This window comes from Salmo salar, chromosome 07 (assembly GCF_965601325.2).
Source record: "Salmo salar chromosome 07, fSalSal1, whole genome shotgun sequence".
In the NCBI taxonomy this organism is placed as follows: domain Eukaryota; kingdom Metazoa; phylum Chordata; class Actinopteri; order Salmoniformes; family Salmonidae; genus Salmo; species Salmo salar.
Genome location: NC_138297.1, coordinates 62,054,501 through 62,077,364, shown reverse-complemented (window position 1 = coordinate 62,077,364; position 22,864 = coordinate 62,054,501). Strand labels below are relative to the sequence as shown.

The following is a 22,864-nucleotide window of genomic DNA, read 5'->3' as shown; positions in this document are numbered from 1 at the left end:
CCGTTACCCTGTACTCTTTCTAACCGCCCGTTACCCTGTACTCTTTCTAACCGCCCGTTACCCTGTACTCTTTCTAACCGCCCGTTACCCTGTACTCTTTCTAACCGTGTGTTACCCTGTACTCTTTCTAACCGTGTGTTACCCTGTACTCTTTCTAACCGTGTGTTACCCTGTACTCTTTCTAACCGCCCGTTACCCTGTACTCTTTCTAACCGTGTGTTACCCTGTACTCTTTCTAACCGTGTGTTACCCTGTACTCTTTCTAACCGTGTGTTACCCTGTACTCTTTCTAACCGTGTGTTACCCTGTACTCTTTCTAACCGTGTGTTACCCTGTACTCTTTCTAACCGTGTGTTACCCTGTACTCTTTCTAACCGTGTGTTACCCTGTACTCTTTCTAACCGCGTGTTACCCTGTACTCTTTCTAACCGCCCGTTACCCTGTACTCTTTCTAACCGTGCGTTACCCTGTACTCTTTCTAACCGTGTGTTACCCTGTACTCTTTCTAACCGTGTGTTACCCTGTACTCTTTCTAACCGTGTGTTACCCTGTACTCTTTCTAACCGTGTGTTACCCTGTACTCTTTCTAACCGTGTGTTACCCTGTACTCTAACAGCTAAAGGCTATTGGCACGCAGCAGCAGCGACCTCAGCGTTAGCACTACTTTAGTGCTCATAATTAAAACTAAAGCCCCGCGTGAGGAATGTTTGAGGATTAACGAGCGCATTACATCGTGTTCAGGGGGAGAGAAAGATGAAATTCCAGCACCAACAGAATGCAGGAGGATTAAAACAGTGGTGAGCTCTTGTTCAATATCACCAACACAGACAACACACAAAAGGTCCCCAGCAGGTAGGCTAAGCTGCTTTTGTCAGTCACTCCCTCTAAAACCTGGACACTGTGGTGAGCGGCTGACAAAATAATAAAACACCCGCACACACACACACACCACACTTGGCGGCTCTCATATATCAGCCATCTGTCAGTGTGTGTGTGTACCTGCATTTCTCCACTGCATATTTAAACAAAGCAAAGCTTTGATTTTGTCTTTTGATTTCTCCCCTCCCAGAGACTTGATCTAGCTCAGAGTATAAACAAACTATTCCGCTCTTCCTTCACTCTGAGGGATGAAAGACAGTGTTGTTCTACCCTGCTCTTATCTTCCTGTTCCTTCCCAGCGCCACCCAGCCGTCTCTCTGCTGCTCCCTTCTACCAGCGCCACCCAGCCGTCTCTCTGCTGCTCCCTTCTACCAGCGCCACCCAGCCGTCTCTCTGCTGCTCCCTTCTACCAGCGCCACCCAACCGTCTCTCTGCTGCTCCCTTCTACCAGCGCCACCCAGCCGTCTCTCTGCTGCTCCCTTCTACCAGGGCCACCCAGCCGTCTCTCTGCTGCTCTCTTCTACCAGCGCCACCCAGCCGTCTCTCTGCTGCTCCCTTCTACCAGCGCCACCCAGCCGTCTCTCTGCTGCTCCCTTCTACCAGCGCCACCCAACCGTCTCTCTGCTGCTCCCTTCTACCAGCGCCACCCAGCCGTCTCTCTGCTGCTCCCTTCTACCAGGGCCACCCAACCGTCTCTCTGCTGCTCCCTTCTACCAGCGCCACCCAGCCGTCTCTCTGCTGCTCCCTTCTACCAGGGCCACCCAGCCGTCTCTCTGCTGCTCCCTTCTACCAGGGCTGGGGAACCAGAGCAGAACACGCAGCAGAGCTTTGAAGACGTCAGATGGGAAGCACTTGACTAACATCACCAGAGTCTTAAACAGGAAACGGCCCAACCTCTGCTCTGCCTCTCATTCTTCAGGACCACATGGAGATTTAATATGCCATGTCTGCTCCAAACATCCAGAAAAACACAAACAAGAAGGGAAGAGAACCTTGCAAAACCTGCCATGAACGTTAGCTAGTCCACACAACTCTGTGCATAATGAAACAGAAGACAGGGACCAGAGAACTCCACTCTCCATATGGATATAGAAGACAGAACAGACAGGGGATCAGAGAACGCCCCTGTGTTTCAGAAAGCTGAACGTGACACTCCCGAGTCTACAGTCTGTAGTACACCCACGCCTGTCTCCAAGAAGTCGGCTGTCTGGAGAGGCCTACGACATCCCGTCTCCAAGAAGTCGGCTGTCTGGAGAGGCCTACGACATCCCGTCTCCAAGAAGTCGGCTGTCTGGAGAGGCCTACGACATCCCGTCTCCAAGAAGTCGGCTGTCTGGAGAGGCCTACGACATCCCGTCTCCAAGAAGTCCTCCGTCTGGAGAGGCCTACGACATCCCGTCTCCAAGAAGTCGGCTGTCTGGAGAGGCCTACGACATCCCGTCTCTATGCCTATGTGTGGGGGCGAGTTGACACCAGCAGGAGAGAGAACCCCCAGTGTGCTGGAGCAGCTGTCCCCCTACAGGTGTGATCTCACCTCAGACCCAACGTTGACACACACCGGGACACCTGCTGACCGGTAACATCCTTTATGTGAGGTCACTACACAGACAGGGCACCAATATACTGAGTCACTTCTCAAATCTGCCACCAAGCCATAGCGTGACATTAGGACTGTCACAACATACCACAGCTTGGTCACCAAGGGAAAGAATCGATACACGGACACAAACCATACAGGACAGTAGTGACCATGGCCCAAGCCCACCAACATCAAACACTGAGTAGCAGTGCAGTGAGAGTAGCATGGCAACATAACTAACTGCCCCATATAAAAGGTGAAGCAAGAGAAAAACAAACACCAAGTAGCCTACTTCATGAATGTTATATATTGAACCTTTATTTAACTAGGCAAGTCAGTTAAGAACAAATTCTTATTTACAATGACAGCCTACCTCTAACCCGGACGACACTGGGCCAATTGTGCGCCGCCCTATGGGACTCCCAATCACGGCCAGTTGTGATACAGCCTGGAATCAAACCAGGGTCTGTAGTGATGCCTCTAGCACTGAGATGCAGTGCCCTAGACCACTGCGCAACTCAGGAGCCCAAAACATATGAACATGTAAGGACATGGGTAACATTTACAGTAACCCTCCACACACAAACAAGTAAATGAGTCACCATCAATTTACCGTCTTCCATGGCAGAGCTTAAACTGTGTCCTGGAATTTAGGAATTTCCAGGATTGACAGTAAATGTAGGACAGAAAATGGAAACTGAAAAGTTCAGGTGGGGATATTCCAAAGTCTACTGGTAGAGAACTGAGGAACTAAATGATTCACCATACTGTCAATCCAATCGTATTCATCACATGCGCTGAATACAACTGGAGTAACACAGGAGGAATAAACTCTACTTAGCAACAGCAGAACATGAAGCACCTGGTGTCGTCCAGGAGGACTGACAGTAATAAAGAATCTGGTGACATCCAGGAGGACTGACAGTAATAAAACATCATGCATCTGGTGTTACCCAGGAGGACTGACAGTAATAAAACATCATGCATCTGGTGTTACCCAGGAGGACTGACAGTAATAAAGAATCTGGTGACATCCAGGAGGACTGACAGTAATAAAGAATCTGGTGACATCCAGGAGGACTGACAGTAATAAAGAATCTGCTGTCATCCAGGAGGACTGACAGTAATAAAACATCATGCATCTGGTGTTACCCAGGAGGACTGACAGTAATAAAGAATCTGGTGACATCCAGGAGGACTGACAGTAATAAAACATCATGCATCTGGTGTTACCCAGGAGGACTGACAGTAATAAAGAATCTGGTGACATCCAGGAGGACTGACAGTAATAAAACATCATGCATCTGGTGTTACCCAGGAGGACTGACAGTAATAAAGAATCTGCTGTCATCCAGGAGGACTGACAGTAATAAAACATCATGCATCTGGTGTTACCCAGGAGGACTGACAGTAATAAAGAATCTGCTGTCATCCAGGAGGACTGACAGTAATAAAGAATCTGGTGACATCCAGGAGGACTGACAGTAATAAAGAATCTGCTGTCATCCAGGAGGACTGACAGTAATAAAACATCATGCATCTGGTGTTACCCAGGAGGACTGACAGTAATAAAGAATCTGCTGTCATCCAGGAGGACTGACAGTAAGTACAGGACTTTATAGGAAATGGAAAGTGAAACCGTCAGGTGGGGAGACTACAGACCTTCTCAGGTTGACTTGGTGAGCAAACAGACTGGAATGAACATGTTCAGTGGTCTGATGAGTCAAGTACAAACACATGCATGCAGACACGCCCCGTTTCTCCACAGCAAACAACCTTTGGACTCCAGCTTCTGAAGCCCAAGTACAGATGACACACACTGCCAATCACTAATGGAAAAAAAGCTAATGCTTCATATACACACGGACGTACAAACGGCACTACACAAACCTCTAAACCTTTACCTTTCAGACCAGTACTGTTCACCTGAATGTACCTGTAAGAACTACCCGTCCTTAACTGTCCCACTTCACCAGGTGTCCCACTTTACCCAAACCCACAACCTAGATTTACATTAGTCATTTAGCAGATGCCATTATCCAGAGCAACTTAGTGCCTCCATCTTAAAATAGCTAGGTGAGGCAACCACATATCACAGACCTAGTAAGTACATTTTCCTCAATAAAGTAGCTATCAAAGTCAAAGCTAGTAAGCAGGGAAAAAGTCAAGTGTAAATTCACGAAAGGGGTGCTGAAAGGGGTGCTGAAAGGGGTGCTGTGGGATTATTTAAAATACTATTTGAAGCTGTAGGGTTTCAGATGTTTTCAGAAGACGGGCAGGTACTCTGTTGTCCTAGCTTCAGGAGGAAGACGGGCAGGGACTCTGTTGTCCTAGCTTCAGGAGGAAGACGGGCAGGTACTCTGTTGTCCTAGCTTCAGGAGGAAGACGGGCAGGGACTCTGTTGTCCTAGCTTTAGGAGGAAGACGGGCAGGTACTCTGTTGTCCTAGCTTCAGGAGGAAGACGGGCAGGTACTCTGTTGTCCTAGCTTCAGGAGGAAGCTGGTTCCATCATTGGGGTGCCAGGACAGAGAAGAGCTTGAACGGGGCTGAGCGGGAGCTGCCCTCCCATAGGGGTGGGAGAGCCAAGAGACCTGAGGTGGCAGAATGGAGTGTTGGGATGTAGGGTTTTAACATCTTGCTGCTCCGTAGGTAAGTACCATGGTATTGTATGTGAATCTACTACGGATAGAAAGTGAATATCTTCAATGTAATATGATATTAAAAGTGACTATAATGAAAAGCAATAAATTAAACTTTAACAATGTATATGAGAGACAACAAGTGCTCATTCTCCAAATGTATTTGTTTTCAATAAACACTGGAGACTAAATATAGTTAACATGTTGTCAACAATCTAATCCAACCCGTCTGTTTTGCCCCATAGTTGTGCAGGCGTCGGTTCTGTTGCACTCGTCGGTTCTGTTGCTAAACAACCAACCCCTCTATAGAAATTGAAAGCTGGGGTTGTTTTCATCAATTGTGTTCTCTTCTCTCCCACACGTTCTTAAATCCCACAGACACTGGTCTTTGTTCCACAAATCATTATTCTGAATTGTCTACCAAGTGGTCCTCTTCAGCTGAGAGACATGACCCCAAATTAACCCTCGTGGAGAGCTATTAGTCTGCCTGAACATTAGGAGCAATGGCCATGTTCACGATTGACAGGGAGTTTCTGAAGAGGGAATGGTGTTGCAGTGATTTGAGCCCACAGGCAAGGAAAATCAACACACGGCATGTTGTCCACTTCCAGTATGTGTGTGAGACTCAGATAATGATGCATGGACATGGTGGAAGGAAACAGCACCTGGCTCTGTGTGGGTGTCCAGTAAGCAGATGGTTGTGTTTGGGGAGACCATCCAAGATTCTCCACACACACACACACACACACACACACACACACACACACACACACACACACACCAAAATCTGGCTCTTCAATAATGGAAATGTTCATTTAACGTTAATCCCTATTAGGGGGGGTGAAACAAACTTATTCAGTCTCTTATGACAGAGATGACTCTTTATGGGGGAGAGAGGAGAAGGGATGGAGGAGAGAGAAGGGATAGAGGAGAGAGGGAGAGAAATAACACATACAATGTTGACTCTCAACAAGGCAGGTCCAGTGACTACAGAAGGGGGGGCCTGTTCCGTTCTAGGGACAGGGGGTTACGGACAACGCACACACACACGGGTTTGAGCAGGAAACATGAATCAATAGCGTCAGTGTATACTGTGTCCATGTTCTGCATGAAAGACAAACAAACAGGCCTATTACTCATGGTCAGTCTCACACACACACACACACAGAGAGAGAGAGAGAAAGAGTCCCAGAGAGAGGAGGGGAAAATGCTCCCTCTGTTTTTGGCCCTCTCCTTTTGACCTTGAGGGGGCAGGGGCTCTTCCTGTTCTGGGTCTGAACCACTACAGCATGTGGTGACTGACTCTGCTTTCTCTACACGGGGTTCAAAGCCCAAAGCTCAACTGCATTCAGCATTAGATGGGATATGGGAATGAGATGGGCCAGTGCTCTTACAAGTGACCTACTTGTTGGAATGGCTATTCAAGTAGCCAATGCATGTCCATTGACAATGGCTTACAGGCTTCAATTGCAGGCTTAATTATACCTAAATGCATGTGTTCAGTTGACAGATGCAATGGTGGAAGTGATGCCTGGAACATTGGGAAATCCAGATCAGTTCACACCAGGCAGAGACCAGGTAACACATTAGCCTACAGCCAACATGGCTGAATACATACATGTTGCCTGGAGAATAGTTTCTCCTGAAGTCTGTTTGTAGGATGAGATGCTGTAGGTCGGTATTTTATTAGGATCCCCATTAGGTAGGCTATGGAGTAAAAGCCTTGTCGTTTCACAAATCTGTTGAACACATCTCCCAACGAGTGACATGCAAATTGTTGGCCTGTTTTGAAGAGCTGCCAAACACCGAGGTCAATGTTTGAAAATCATGCAGTCGTTTTCATGATAACATCCCACTGCAATACACATAGCAAACGCATCTAACGTTAGTAAACTACTTTCACATACAAACCGTGCAAGAGCAGCCTACTGTATCATTGCCACGCAACATTGTAGCCGCGTGACTGGTTAACGAGGAGCTCTGAGATTTGTTCTATTGCTTAGGGCTGGAACTCACGCTATTTATTACATTTATTACAGAATTAACACTACAGCCCTCTATTTCCTTTTCTTGACTCGCTCCCCAGTTGTAAGGAGAGAAGACGTTTCTACCAAGCATATGGTGGCTCGTTGTTATACCAATGTTATAGAGCCAGACCAACAATGTGTCGTTTCCTTCACATCATTCTTAATCAAACTCAGCCGCTGACAAGTTAAAATACACGCTTACCTCAGGAATCGGTAGTTGAACACGAACTCGCTGTCCTAATGGTTCGTCTCCTCTGTTTTTACAACCCAAACGAAGTCCTGTTGTCTACGTTGTCACCGTCCGTAAAAAGTTCAGCTCTTCCCCGGGAGAGGAAACATTGTGAGATGCTGAACGGAGCGCGCGAGCAACGACTCTCTAAATCCCGGGAAATGTGACACGGTATGGAAGTTTGGCACTTTCCCCACGACAAGCGACTTTTCTTCACGCCCAAGAAAACGTAAACACGGAATTAATTCAGATGTGTTTCAGATTCAAAGACGAACACACCTTTGGATTAAGTCCGCCCTCATGAACTGGCAAGAAACGGCACGTTGAACTGTCCGCGGTACAGCGGCCAAGAAAAAGAGAGATGGAGTATCTTCTCTCACTCCTCCCCCTCTCTCTCTCTCTCTCCCACGACAATACACGGAGCCTGTATGTATCAGTTTACACACAAGACGGGGAGAGACAGCAAACTATCGTGAAGCCGGAGAAAAACAACTGAGCCCTCCACCCTCTTCTTTTCAGTGGCAGCGCCCAATAAAAAGAGGGATGGCGTATTCTCTCTCTCCTCCCCCACAATAGACCGAGCCTGTACGGATCAATTTACTCACAAGACGGGGAGAGACTCTGCAAACTGTCCTGAAAGTCTGAGAAAAACAAATGTAGCCCTCCACCCTCTTCTTTTCACTGGAGACAAGAAATAACCACTGGAAGCCCCGCGAGCAGCGCTGTTCGAAATGAAAGCGCAGCTGTCTGTACACTGCTGAACAATTCCAGAATAAACTGGAAGATTGTAGGCTAGCGCTAGGCTACATTGTAATCTGTTGTAGTTTTATGATGATGAGAATATTATGCTATATGAAAATCCAACCTGGATGTCGGACCGACTGTCCCCATTTCTATCAGCTACATTTCTGAAAATGGTTTTCAGGGGTCAAATCCTACTTGACCGTGCAATGCCTATAATGCACGGCTCTTGGAGACAATAGTTACATTGTTTCCTATGTTTGGTTAGGGGGCAGTGTGGAGGTATTAGGTAAATAACATGCCTCGAAGGAATGTTACAGTAGGCCTAATGCCATTATTGCTTTATCAATTATAACTGATGCAGGCTAATACAGGATGCATTCATGCTTCAACACACCCATAACATCTGTCACGATGTAATAGATCTTTGTTAGTGTGTTTTTCTACTAATTCATTCATTCATTTGTACTCAGTTCTCAACTGGGCCACACAGTTGCTGTGAAAATATCAAAGAAGTCATTGAAGTCAGCCAGTGTCTGGAGGGAAACAGATTAAGCCTGGCTATGCTAGACTGGGTCCAGTAAAAACCACCAGGCTGGACCAGGGTTGCTGGACACACGGAGGACAACATTAGGTCTGCGTCCCAAATGGCACCCTATACCCTTTATAGTGCAATACTTTTCTCCAGGGCTCATAGGGCCTGGTCAAAAGTAGTTCACTATAAAGGGAATAGGGTTCGATTTGGGACGCACACAGGGTCTGAAAGGTCAACAATAAAGCCACCTGCTCCTGTTCAAAACCTGATGTCGGCCATTGGCTTTTGACCCCACTGTGACCTTTCGACATGCCAGGCTTTGATATCACTTGTACATGTGTAATCCTCCATGTTGTTGTTTCTAGTCTATTGAGGTGTGTGTCAGCTCTTATTCATGTTCAGTGAGCTTACTACACACAACTAAACCTAGCCCATTCTCTCATTCCACTCAAGTGCCTCTTAGAGCCACCATAAGCCTGGCCAGCAATAGCAAGGCTTTTTACTGCCAGGTATTATGGTGGTGACTGACTGAATGGTGACTGGTGACTGGTGACTGACTGAATGGTGACTGGTGACTGACTGAATGGTGACTGGTGACTGACTGAATGATGACTGGTGACTGACTGAATGGTGACTGGTGACTGACTGAATGGTGACTGGTGACTGACTGAATGGTGACTGGTGACTGACTGAATGGTGATGATTCTGTATAAGGCTGCTCCTCTTACTCAACCACACCTTGACAACGGCAACCCTTTCCGCTCACACACAGAAGAGCTGGGGCTGTGGTGTGTGTGTGTGTGTGTGTGTGTGTGTGTGTGTGTGTGTGTGTACTGGGTGTCAGCGGTGAATGATTTATGAGTATGCAAATGAGGCTGTCAGAGGACAGTGTGGAGTCTGCCCTGAAGGCCTGGAGGGGACACAAACACACACACACACATACTGACATATCAAAGCAGAGAGGGACAGACAGAGGGAATGAATGACTGAATGAAAAAAACAGGGAGAGAGAGCGACATAATGAGACACAGGCAGAGGGAGAGAGAGTGACAGAATGAGACACAGGCTGAGGGAGAGAGAGTGACAGAATGAGACACAGGCTGAGGGAGAGAGAGTGACAGAATGAGACACAGGCTGAGGGAGAGAGAGTGACAGAATGAGGCAGAGGGAGAGAGAGTGACAGAATGAGGCAGAGGGAGAGAGAGTGACAGAATGAGACACAGGCTGAGGGAGAGAAAGAGCAACAGAATGAGACACAGGCAGAGGGAGAGAGAGTGACAGAATGAGGCACAGGCTGAGGGAGAGAAAGAGCAACAGAATGAGACACAGGCTGAGGGAGAGAGAGTGACAGACTGAGGCAGAGGGAGAGAGAGTGACAGAATGAGACACAGGCAGAGGGAGAGAGAGTGACAGACTGAGGCAGAGGGAGAGAGAGTGACGGAATGAGGGAGAGAGAGTGACAGAATGAGACACAGGCAGAGGGAGAGAGAGTGACAGAATGAGGCACAGGCTGAGGGAGAGAGAGTGACAGAATGAGACACAGGCAGAGGGAGAGAGAGTGACAGAATGAGGCACAGGCTGAGGGAGAGAAAGAGCAACAGAATGAGACACAGGCAGAGGGAGAGAGAGTCACAGACTGAGGCAGAGGGAGAGAGAGTGACAGCATGAGACACAGGCAGAGGGAGAGAGAGAGTGACAGAATGAGGCAGAGGGAGAGAGAGTGACAGAATGAGACACAGGCAGAGGGAGAGAAAGAGCAACATAATGAGACACAGGCAGAGGGAGAGAGAGAGAGTGACAGAATGAGACACAGGCTGAGGGAGAGAGAGTAATGACAGCCCGGCTCAGAAAATTAATAGAAATTGTGACTGACCATGGAACACTCCACTCCGCTATTTACAGTTATCTGTTGTGGTTCTCAGTAATGAACCAATTGTCTGCTCTCAATGGAACTGTCACAGAGTTGTTTACCAGAGCCGTGACAAAGAACCGAGGGTGCCGCAGCAAAAACCATTAGGACAAAGAGGAATTGATGAAGGGAAGGAGGGAGAATGCTGAGGCTCGCACTGTCACGAATCTCAACATTCGTTTTTACTTGTTTTTCTGCAGTTGAACAAATAATGAATATTGATCATGTAATCATGGTGAATGGGCTATTTTATTTGCAATCATGTGGAACTGCAAATTGAGTCATTATTCATAGAAAATGACTGACAATGACTTCTTCTCATCACAATAGAGGTGTACTAGACAGGTAGGATAGGTGAACAGGCCTCCATTCACTAATGGTACAATGACAGTGCCCTCTACTGGTTGAAAATGGTGGTGCATCAAAACAACAACAGTCAAACACTTGTCCAACAGCCGGAAAGAAGACAAGCAAGATGTTTTTGTTTTTTGCTAATCTAGACGCTTATTATCAAAATTGTGTTTACAGTAATCTGGCTTCCAACCACTTTATCTTCCTCATCCTCATAGATCTTGGAATGTGGAGCCCATGCATGTTCATGAGAGACTGCTGGTGGAATAGGGAGAGGGGGAGGACTGTCGATGGAATAAGGAGAGGGGAGGACTGTAGATAGAATAGGGAGGGGGCGGAGACTCGATAGAATAGGGAGACGGGAGCACTGCCGATGGAATAGGAAGAGGGGGAGGACTGTGGATGGAATAGGGAGAGGGGGACTGTCGATGGAATAGGGAGAGGGGGACTGTCGATGGAATAGGGAGAGGGGGAGGACTGTGGATGGAATAGGGAGAGGGGGACTGTCGATGGAATAGGGAGAGGGGGAGGACTGTGGATGGAATAGGGAGAGGGGGAGGACTGTGGATGGAATAGGGAGAGGGGGACTGTCGATGGAATAGGGAGAGGGGGAGGACTGTGGATGGAATAGGGAGAGGGGGAGGACTGTGGATGGAATAGGGGGAGGACTGTCGATGGAATAAGGAGAGGGGGAGGACTGTGGATGGAATAGGGAGAGGGGGAGGACTGTGGATGGAATAGGGAGAGGAGGGGAGGACTGTGGATGGAATAAGGAGAGCAGGAGGACTGTCGATGGAATAGGGAGAGGGGAGGGCTGTGGATGGAATAAGGAGAGCAGGAGGACTGTCGATGGAATAGGGAGAGGGGCAAGGCTGTGGATGGAATAGGGAGAGGGGGACTGTGGATGGAATAGGGAGAGGGGCAAGGCTGTGGATGGAATAGGGAGAGGGGGACTGTGGATGGAATAGGGAGAGGGGGAGGGCTGTGGATGGAATAGGGAGAGGGGGAGGACTGTGGATGGAATAGGGAGAGGGGAGGGCTGTCGATGGATTAGGGAGAGGGGCAGGACTGTCGATGAAATAGGGAGAGGGGCAGGACTGTCGATGGAATAAGGAGAGGGGAGGACTGTCGATGGGAGAGGGGAGGACTGTGGATGGAATAGGGAGAGGGGCAGGACTGTCGATGGAATAGGGAGATGGGGAGGACTGTCGATGGGAGAGGGGAGGACTGTGGATGGAATAGGGAGAGGGGCAGGACTGTCGATGGAATAGGGAGATGGGGAGGACTGTCGATGGATTAGGGAGAGGGGGACTGTCGATGGAATAGGGAGAGGGGAAGACTGTCGATGGAATAGGGAGAGGTGGAATAAGTGGAGTGGAGATATTGAAAATGAAAATGGGAGAAAAAATATGGTTTATTTTAAACCCAAAGAGAGAGAGAGTCAGTCTGTGACGGGTCTCAGCTCAGTAGTACTTGTCACTGTGATTTATTACACAATACTGAGATTACAGAAAGGGAGTGTACGCACACACACACACTGTACAGACAAACACACACACACACACACACACACAATGTACATTCACAAACGAGAAACCGATCAAGAAGCAGGGAGAAAACAGAAACAGGGTTCTCAATCACTGAGGCTGAAACTTCAGCCAATCGTCAAATTGACCCTTAAACTGGCGACTTCCCAGTAAATAACATTGTCTTTAAAGAGCTCTATTCAACTCTGATTTCCACTGCCTCACCGATCAACAGAGATAGAGATTGTGACGGGTTCCCAAATGAAGACAAAGCATTTGTTCATTCTCAGAACTCTGGAGTTTAATCAGCGTGTCGGTACGGAACAATCAATCAGGATCCGTCAACCCTTAAGAGCATTCCCATCAGTCACTGGTTCTCTCTGAGGACCAGATATTCACACCACGGGGATATGACAGCCTTGAGGGTGTGTGTGTGTGTGTGTCAGATTCTGGAGCCATCCCATTAGGTGTGTGATAATTCTGTTTAGGTAAATTAATTGTGAGGAGTTTCTTTGACACAAAATGCAACGCTTCAGTCACGCCACCTCATTTTCACTAAGCCACTGAATCTGTTTGTTGTAATGATTAAAACTGAACACGTTTTCTTAATCTCTTGAAATCAAAATGTCCCTTAGAATCACTCCATCACTGCATTTTCTGGCTGGTTGGCATCCAATAAGAGGCTTTGCCGAGCAGAACAATCCAATAAAAAGTTATGAATGTTTAATCAGCGTTTATGCCGCCTTTCACATAACCTTCATGTGCCAAAAAATAACTAATTTTTCATCAAGACCAGCAATATTACTAACTTTCAGATTGACAAATGGGCTTCATCAAATACTTTCCAGCTGCATTAACGTTCCCATTTGATATACAGTGCCAAAGATATCACATGCAATAGCTTCAGATTTAATGGCCATTGCCTAGTATTGATGTACTGCTGCACTAAGAAAAGTTTAACTTTGTGTACTGTACTTGTGTGTGTTTGTGTTTGCATGTGTGTGTGTAGGCTACTGTGCGTGTGTTGTGTGTGTGTAGGCTACTGTGCGTGTGTTGTGTGTGCGAGCGTGCATGTGTGTGTCCTTTATTCATCAGACGACTCAGTCTGTTTGCTCACCAAGCCAACCGGGGAAGGTCCCTACTCCCCCAAGCCAACCGGGGAAGGTCTGCTTGCTCTGCTTAAGATAAGTTAATTGAAGGTGAATCAGTGAGTTGCTCAGTCCACTTCCAGCAAACCATGGAATACCTCCACTGAACAGGGTTCCCCAACTGTCTTCCCTCAGGATATTACAGAACAGGGTTCCCCAACTGGCTTCCCTCAGGATATTACTGAACAGGGTTCCCCAACTGGCTTCCCTCAGGATATTACTGAACAGGGTTCCCCAACTGTCTTCCCTCAGGATATTACTGAACAGGGTTCCCCAACTGTCTTCCCTCAGGATATTACAGAACAGGGTTCCCCAACTGGCTTCCCTCAGGATATTACAGAACAGGGTTCCCCAACTGGCTTCCCTCAGGATATTACAGAACAGGGTTCCCCAACTGGCTTCCCTCAGGATATTACTGAACAGGGTTCCCCAACTGGCTTCCCTCAGGATATTACTGAACAGGGTTCCCCAACTGGCTTCCCTCAGGATATTACTGAACAGGGTTCCCCAACTGGCTTCCCTCAGGATATTACTGAACAGGGTTCCCCAACTGGCTTCCCTCAGGATATTACTGAACAGGGTTTCCCAACTGGCTTCCCTCAGGATATTACTGCTATGGCTTGGTAGTGTGGCACTGACTCCATGTTCTTTTCCATTTGTATGTTTGTGTGTGAGCGTGTGTGTGTGTGTGTGTCACTGTTAGAGTTGACCAGTAGGTGGCAGTAAAAGCTTGTTTTAAAAGTTCCTACTCTAAATTAAAGGGACAATCTGTGTGTGGTTGCAGTAACTGTATGACTTGTGATTGTTTTTACAGTCCAGTATGTAACTCTCTTCATAGTGCAGTAAACCACACTTGACAACAGCAGCCCTCTTCCTGAGGACAGAGCTAGCCTGGATGCCATAGACATCACAGGAGGTTGGTGGCACCTTAATTAAAGAGGACGGGCTCATGGTAATGGCTGGAGTGGAATCAGTGGAATGGTATCAAATACATCACACATGGTTTCCATGGTTTCCAGGTGTTTGATGCCATTCCATTTGCTCCGTTCCAGCCATTATTATAAGCCGTCCTCCCTTCAGCAGGCTGCTGTGGTAGACATGTCCTCATCAGGAGGACCGTGGTCCACTGTCCCAGCCGTCCTCCCTTCAGCAGGCTGCTGTGGTAGACATGTCCTCATCAGGAGGACCGTGGTCCACTGTCCCAGCCGTCCTCCCCTCAGCAGGCTGCTGTGGTAGACATGTCCTCATCAGGAGGACCGTGGTCCACTGTCCCAGCCGTCCTCCCTTCAGCAGGCTGCTGTGGTAGACATGTCCTCATCAGGAGGACCGTGGTCCACTGTCCCAGCCGTCCTCCCCTCAGCAGGCTGCTGTGGTAGACATGTCCTCATCAGGAGGACCGTGGTCCACTGTCCCAGCCGTCCTCCCCTCAGCAGGCTGCTGTGGTAGACATGTCCTCATCAGGAGGACCGTGGTCCACTGTCCCAGCCGTCCTCCCCTCAGCAGGCTGCTGTGGTAGACATGTCCTCATCAGGAGGACCGTGGTCCACTGTCCCAGCCGTCCTCCCCTCAGCAGGCTGCTGTGGTAGACATGTCCTCATCAGGAGGACCGTGGTCCACTGTCCCAGCCGTCCTCCCCTCAGCAGGCTGCTGTGGTAGACATGTCCTCATCAGGAGGACCGTGGTCCACTGTCCCAGCCGTCCTCCCCTCAGCAGGCTGCTGTGGTAGACATGTCCTCATCAGGAGGACCATGGTCCACATATTCCAGCTATAGCACATTGCATACAATTAGTTTCAAAGCTCTTGCTCATCTGTGTCATCTAATATACACACATCAACACCTCCACATAGACTACACAGGCATGCCTGCACTAACTGGGAAACATCTTTAACTCACGGTTCACCTTCTATTCTCTATAATAAATAGGAATCCACAGAAAGACTATAGTAGTAGTAGTGGGTAGTGTTTCAATAGAGCTGTATTTGGATAACATTGGGTTAATGGGGCGTCTCTGTGTTTATGCAAGGACATCTGTGTGTTTATGCAAGGACATCTGTGAGATGATTTCTGAATGTCACTGCTGAAGTTACCACAGGGGGAGAGATGTGTGACTCCAGTCATACCATTGAAAGGTAAACAGACTCGCTCTGTTCCTCTGGGTCAGCTGTTGGAGTTGGACTAGGGAGTTAATCTACTGGCCACACTGGAAGAGGGAGGAACAGAGGAAGCGAGGAAGGAAGGAAGGAAGGAAGGGGGAGGGAGGGAGATATAGAGAGAGAAGAAGAGGGAGAAAAAGACAGAGAGCAAAAGAGAGAGAGGGCTCTTAGAGAGATAGAAATGGAGAGAGAGAAGGGATAAGGATCTGGGGAAAAACACATGAAAAATAAAGATAGAAAGAGAGACACCAACTCTCTCCAAATCATGATAGCATGCATCCATGTTATAACAGACAGGGTTATGGGGGTGTACTTTTGTTGTATGGTACGGGGGAGTGGAACACTGGAAGTAGAATGGTCCTGGGGTCTCACTTCCTGCTCTGGAGCACCACAGACGCCCCTACGGCCCCCAGCTCAACTTTCTCACGCTTGGAGCCAGAGAACACCAGAGAACACCACCACAGACCCTCCTCTATCCCAGAGATCCCCCTCTGCCCCTATGCCATGCAGCATCGCCATGGAAACCTGTAATGCACATCACTGTTTTCTGATTTCACACAGATATGGGAGAGAAAAAGGTGAACTCAGGTGAACGAGAGTTTGATATGTGATCGTTCTAGGTGTGTGTGTAGGTGGTACGTGCCATAACTTACCCTTAGCAGACCATTCATATCATGTCCTTCATACCACAACACTATGAGACAACAATGTTTATGCATCATCGCATTACTTAAGGATGATTTGTTTGTCTTTGGAACGAGAGAAAAAGAGAGAGAGAGCGGAAGAGAAGGAGAGAGAGAGAGAAAGAGAGAGAGAGATAAAGAGAGATAAAGAGAGAGAGAGAGAGGGTGAGAGAGAGAGAGAGAGAGAGAGAGAGAGAGAGAGAGAGAGAAAGGGTGAGAGAGTGAGAGAGAGTGAGTGAGAGAGAGTGAGAGAGAGAGAGAGAGAGAGAAGAGAGAGAGAGAGAGAGAGAGAGAGTGAGTGAGAGAGAGTGAGAGAGAGAGAGAGAGAGAGAGAGAGAGAGAAAGGGTGAGAGAGTGAGAGTGAGAGAGAGAGAGTGAGAGAGAGAGAGAGAGGAGAGAGAGAGAGAGAGGGTGAGAGAGTGAGAGAGAGTGAGTGAGTGAGAGAGAGTGAGAGAGAGATAAAGAGAGATAAAGAGAGAGAGAGGGTGAGAGAGAGGGTGAGAGAGAGAGAGAGAGAGAGAGAGAGAGAGAAAGGGTGAGAGAGTGAGAGAGAGTGAGTGAGAGAGAGTGAGAGAGAGAGAGAGAGAGAGAGAGAGAGAGAGAGAGAGAGAGAGAGAGGAAAGAGTGAGAGAGAGAGAGAGAGAGAGAGAGAGAGAGAGAGAGAGAGAGAGAGAGAGAGAGAGAAAGGCTGAGAGAGAGCGAGAGAGAGAGAGAGAGAGAGAGAGAGAAAGAGAGAGATAGAGTGAGAGAGCGAGAGAGAGGCAAGAGTATGCTTTCACAGCTTCACAGCTTCCTTAAGTGTCCTGTGGATGACGCACTCATCACCGTAGCAGCAGTCGTGTTGGGAGCATCAATTCCCAGCACAGCCCTCCGGCTATGAGAATCTGGAAGTTTCTCAAATAACTCAAACTGACCTCATTACCCCTCCTCCAACCCTCCACACCTCCTCCATCCCTGTCCCCATCTCCTCGTCTCCATCACCTTATCCCAGCCTTTATGTGTCTCACACACACACATACACACACACACACACACACACACACACACACACACACACACACACACACACACACACACACACACACACACACACACACACAGTGTCTTACTGCATTACTTCCTCTGACGGGTTTGGGGTCAAGGGTCAGAGATCTCCTTCAACTGTCTCCAGGGAAACGCAGGGGGATGTGAACCTCCGTCCGACTCTGAACGCTGTCCCTCTACGCTGTCACACACTCCCCGTGCCGCCCCCAACCCACCCCTGAGGCCTCGCAATACACTCCCACACACCCTCTCTTCCTCCTCACACACACTGACACACACGCCCCCGGCACAGTTCTCATGGTGCTGGGCCACATGGTGGTCCACCCTCCACCCTGTCTTCTGACCTGGCTGTCCCCCAGGGATGTGTTCTTTATCTCAGATACGCAACAACTCCAGGCCCAGGCCCAGGCCCAGGCCCAGGCCCAGGTTCAGGCCCAGGCCCAGGTCCAGGCACCAGACAGGCCATGTGCTGCTGCCGCTCTACAACAGGGAGGTCTTCATTTACTGCCTTTCTTCAGAGCCTGTGTATGGTTGTTTCCATTCTGGTCTTTAATCAATAGTGAATTCATCAGATTTCTCAACAATAACATGAATTAATCAATTGAGTGCCAAGGAAAGACAGAGAGCAGTCGATGCAGAGTGCGGACAAAGTCACACAGGCCCAGAGGACAGAGAAGACTAGAGTACCACTGCTGAGTGTGAGATAATGACCAGACAAACCTACAGGTAACTGCCAAAATAAAGGAAACACCAACAAAAAATGTCTTAATAGGGTGTTGGGCCGCCAGAACAGCTTCAATGCACCTTGATTCTACAATTCTTCCATGAGAAATTCCATCATTTGATGTTTTGTTGATGGTGGTGTATGAGGCACCACTCCAAAATCTCCCCTAAGTGTTCAATTGGGTTGAGATCTGGTGACACACACACACACACACACACACACACACACACACACACACACACACCACACACACACACACACACACACACACACACACACACACACACACACACACACACACACACACACACACACACACACACACTTTAACCTCTTATAAGGATCTCTACAGATCGGTGTCCCACCCATGGGACGGTTGAGCTAACGTAGGGTAATGTGATTAGCATGAGGTTGTAAGTAACAAGAAAATTCCACAGGACATAGACATATCTAATATTGGCAGAAAGCTTAAATTCTTGTTAATATAACTGTACTGTCCAATTTACAGTAGCTATTACAGTGAAAGAATACCATGCTATTGTTTGAGGAGAGTGCACAGTTTTGAACTTGGAAAGTTATTAATGAACCAATTAGGCACATTTGAGCAGTCTTGATACAACCTTTTGAACAGATTTGCAATGGTTCATTGGATCAGTATAAAACTTTGCACATACACTGCTGCCATCTAGTGGCCAAAATCTAAATTGCACCTGGCTGGAATAATACATTATGGCCTTTCTCTTGCATTTCAAAGATGATGGTACAAAAAAATACAACAAAACTGTTTTTCTTTCTATGTATTATCTTTTACCAGATCTAATGTGTTATATTCTCCTACATTCCTTTCATATTTACACAACCTTCAAAGTGATTCCTTTCAAATGGCATCAATAATATGCATATCCTTGCTTCAGGGCCTGAGCTACAGGCAGTTATATTTGGGTATGTCATTTTAGGCGAAAACTGAAAAAAGGGGCGGACCCCCTATGCTCCTTTGAGACCCCTCTTTCAAAATCACTGAGATGTATAAAAAATACATGACCCTAAGCATGATGGGATGTTCATTGAATAATTAAATCAGGAACTACACCTGTGTGGAAGCAACTACTTTCAATATATGGTGTATCCCACGTTTACTGTGTTTAGTGTTTCCTTTATTTTGGCAGTTACCTGTATATTTATGCATACAGTGTACTGTAGGTGGAGAATAATATTGAGGCACATACACACACACACACACAGACACACAGACACACACAGACATACACACAGACATACACACACGCACAGACATACACACAGACACACACAGACATACACACAGACATACACACACACACACACACACACCTGTAATACAAAGTAAGAAAATGAGAAATGACCCATCAAACTCTTTTCGGGATGTTGACATGAGTATAATTAATTTGTGGACGTTCCTAATCACTTTTTCTCTTAGTTATTCTCATTGAATTGGACCACCACAGAGATCAGTAATTACAATCCAGCCTCTGTGTGCTGCTGTGCATGTTAAAGCATTAAAACCAGCAGGTAGGAAACCACTGATGAAGGTCATTCACCAGCAGAGATCAAAGCAAAATCAGAGATGAATCACCTGGTGCATCCCAAACGGCAGCCAGCGCCCATGTGATGAATCTCCTGCACTTAGCCTACCTGTTAAACGCTTTATGAAAAGATCACCTATTGAGAGTGAGCGGACCTTTCTAATAACGGCCTAATACTCCACCAGGGGTTTCTACCTGATCCAGACAAATTGATACTGACACACCATCAAAACAAAGCAAAACGAGCACATCCTCAAAGATCCTAAATCCTTCTATTAAGATGGATAACAGATTATAATCTCTCTGGGGGAAATGTAGAATATATTTCTTTGAAATCAGATGAAAAGCTTTCCAAGATACAGCAGACATGTATCTCTTAATCCTCCTTAAAAACCAGAGGAGCCTTCATTCAAACAAAAAGGGGTAGAGGGTTACACACACACACACACACACACACACACACACACACACACACACACACACACACACACACACACACACACACACACACACACACACACACCACACACACACACACACACACACACACACACACACACACACACACACACACACACACACACACACACAGGGGCTAAGAGGAGGAGTTAAAACAGAACATGTTCCCAGAGTGTGAGTTTTATGGAGTTCTCAGGCTACTGAAGTGGTGTGTGTGTGTGTGTGTGTGTGTGTGTGTGTGTGTGTGTGTGTGTGTGTGTGTGTGTGTGTGTGTGTGTGTGTGTGTGTGTGTGTGTGTGTGTGTGTGTGTGTGTGTGTGTGTGTGTGTGTGTGCGTGTGTAACAGGGTTGATTATGCTTCCACTTGCCACTGCAGAAATATGTATTGAATGTTTATGTACAATAGTTGTATTATTTGGTTCAGTTAGATGTCAATAAGGTGTTATGTCATTGGCTACAGGTGCAGATAGGGGGAGGTCCACAGATACCCTAATGAAATCATTCCTTGGTCTCAGGGGCGAAAATCTGATATCAACTTTAGAGGGGACAATTACATTACATTTTCTCAAGAGCAATTCCTGAGGGGGACACCACAAGTAGTGCTGTAACACATAGCCTACATTGTAATATGGTAAATGTATATTGAGGAACCAAAGAAATAAGGTGTTTGCCGTACTCCTAACTACCGGTACCCAAAACTACACAACTAATCACAACAGCAATACCATTGCCTTTAACAAATCTTAGTTCAGTCACCAGTTTAAGTTGAGAGTGGGTGTATCCATGGCATTTTCCAATTATGTTCCTATTTTACAAGTCAAAAAAAATGGAGAACCTTTCATAATGTTGCCAAACAAAGACTCAAAAAACTTACCTGAGACTCCCTGTCTCTGCCAGTCTGTCCCTGCATATCTGTCCCCAACTCTGCTGTCTGTGTGCCATCTGTTGCCTGCTCTGCCTAAAGACATCATTGTGAAACATTTCCATTAGAATTTCATTTCTTTCTTATGAACATTTTATCAACTAGTCTTTGAGATATTAGGCTACTAGGGTTCTTACTTTGCGTTTTGGTGTACTGAAAAATACTCTGATGTCCGTCTTTTATTTTTCTGCCATTTTTCTACCTGGCTGGCTGGCTACACACACACACAGTGTGTAGGTTATTTACAGTAGGAGATGGGCTTCTATCATCTTATCTTTTATCATTCTATTTGGGCTTCGATCTAAAAGGTAGCTAGCAAATGTGAAACGGATTAAAATGACAGGAGTTGACAGCTGTATGAGTTCACCATTTACACAACATATGCTGCAACCTTTTGTAATTTTAATAGTTTGTTTCATATTGGCTGGCTTCCAACAATAGCTGAATTTGCAAAGCTAGCGAGCACCAATTCCGTTTCAGTGGTGTTTGCTATAATCTTTGCTACCGGGTTAAATAAAGGTGAAATAAAATAAATAAATAAAAGTTCCCTTGCGACAATTTAGCTTTTGCAACAAGACCATTAAATATATTTAAGACAATGGTAGAAGAGAGTGTAGTTCTATTCAGTTTGGACTTCAGTTTATCGCTAACCTTATCGCAGGGACTTTGAAGCACTAACTTACATCATCTGCATGCTGATCTTGGAATAAATTGACGATAGCAAAGATTCCATCTTTGACGAGGCCACATAAATGGAATAGGTACTAGCTAGCTTAATAGTTAATATTTGCACACTAGCTCTGCATATTCAGCTAGTGTGTGTGCGCGATTGACTGGATTAACCTCACGTCAGTTACGTTCATTGAGTGCCTTTCAGACAGTAGATACGACCCCTCTGTTACCTTGCCAACTAAGGAACTGGCAGTGGATCAAAACATTGTGAGGCAAAGGGTGGGGGGGTCGCAATCTTTTGAAACTTAAAAACACGCTATTAAGTGTCTATAATCAGCACAATTGCTTTCATTGCGTATTATTAATATTATTTAAATTACATAGTTATGTTTCAGTGATATATTGGGGGGGACAAATCATATTTTTCCAAGGATGGGGGGGTCGTGTCCCCCCCGGGATTTCCGCCCCTGCTTGGTCTACCGCAGGAGAAACTAACACCGTTAGACCAGGATGAAATTTGCTTGGGTCGACACTGATTTTGAAATCGCAGGACTACCTCATCACGTGACCATGAACAACCATGACCGACTCATATCAGCTACGTGTGTTTGTGTCAGAATCAGGTTTCCGTTTAATTAGGGTATCAGTCATAACTCATTACTGTCAGTGCCCAGGGTAAGACATGGTCATCTATGATCATTTAATAACACTGTTATAATGAAGCATTATGGAAAGGCCGATCATGGCAACTGGCATAATAATGAATAGCCATGAACCAGAGGCCTATGCAGGAGACAGCGAGCAAGTGTAGTCTGCAAGAAATAGTCTGCTCAATCAGTAATCTTAACCAGGAGAAATCAGTCATTCATTGATGAGGAAACCTGGTCACTGTGTAGCCTGGTGTAGGCTATTACATAATTCAACACTGTAGTTTATATCTGCATTTTGTCACTGATAATGCAACGACATAAATTAATATTTGCTGCTGTTGGTTGCTTTATGTCTGTCGGCGTAATAGGCACGTGATCCATCCATCATTTATTACCAATATACGTTTCATTTCACCTTAACGAGAACACAA

At 46.7% G+C, this 22,864-nt stretch overlaps 1 protein-coding gene across 1 annotated transcript in view; it reads right to left on the bottom strand.

Moving 5' to 3' along the window:
• The window catches only part of LOC106576598 (plexin-B2), a 200,696-nt gene extending 192,820 nt beyond the window's left edge, over positions 1–7,876 (bottom strand). Inside the window, exon 1 of the mRNA XM_045722352.2 lies at positions 7,327–7,876. The gene's annotated coding sequence lies outside the window, so the exon portion shown is untranslated. The remainder of the gene's footprint in view (positions 1–7,326) is intronic.
• Between the last annotated feature and the right edge of the window lie 14,988 nt (positions 7,877–22,864).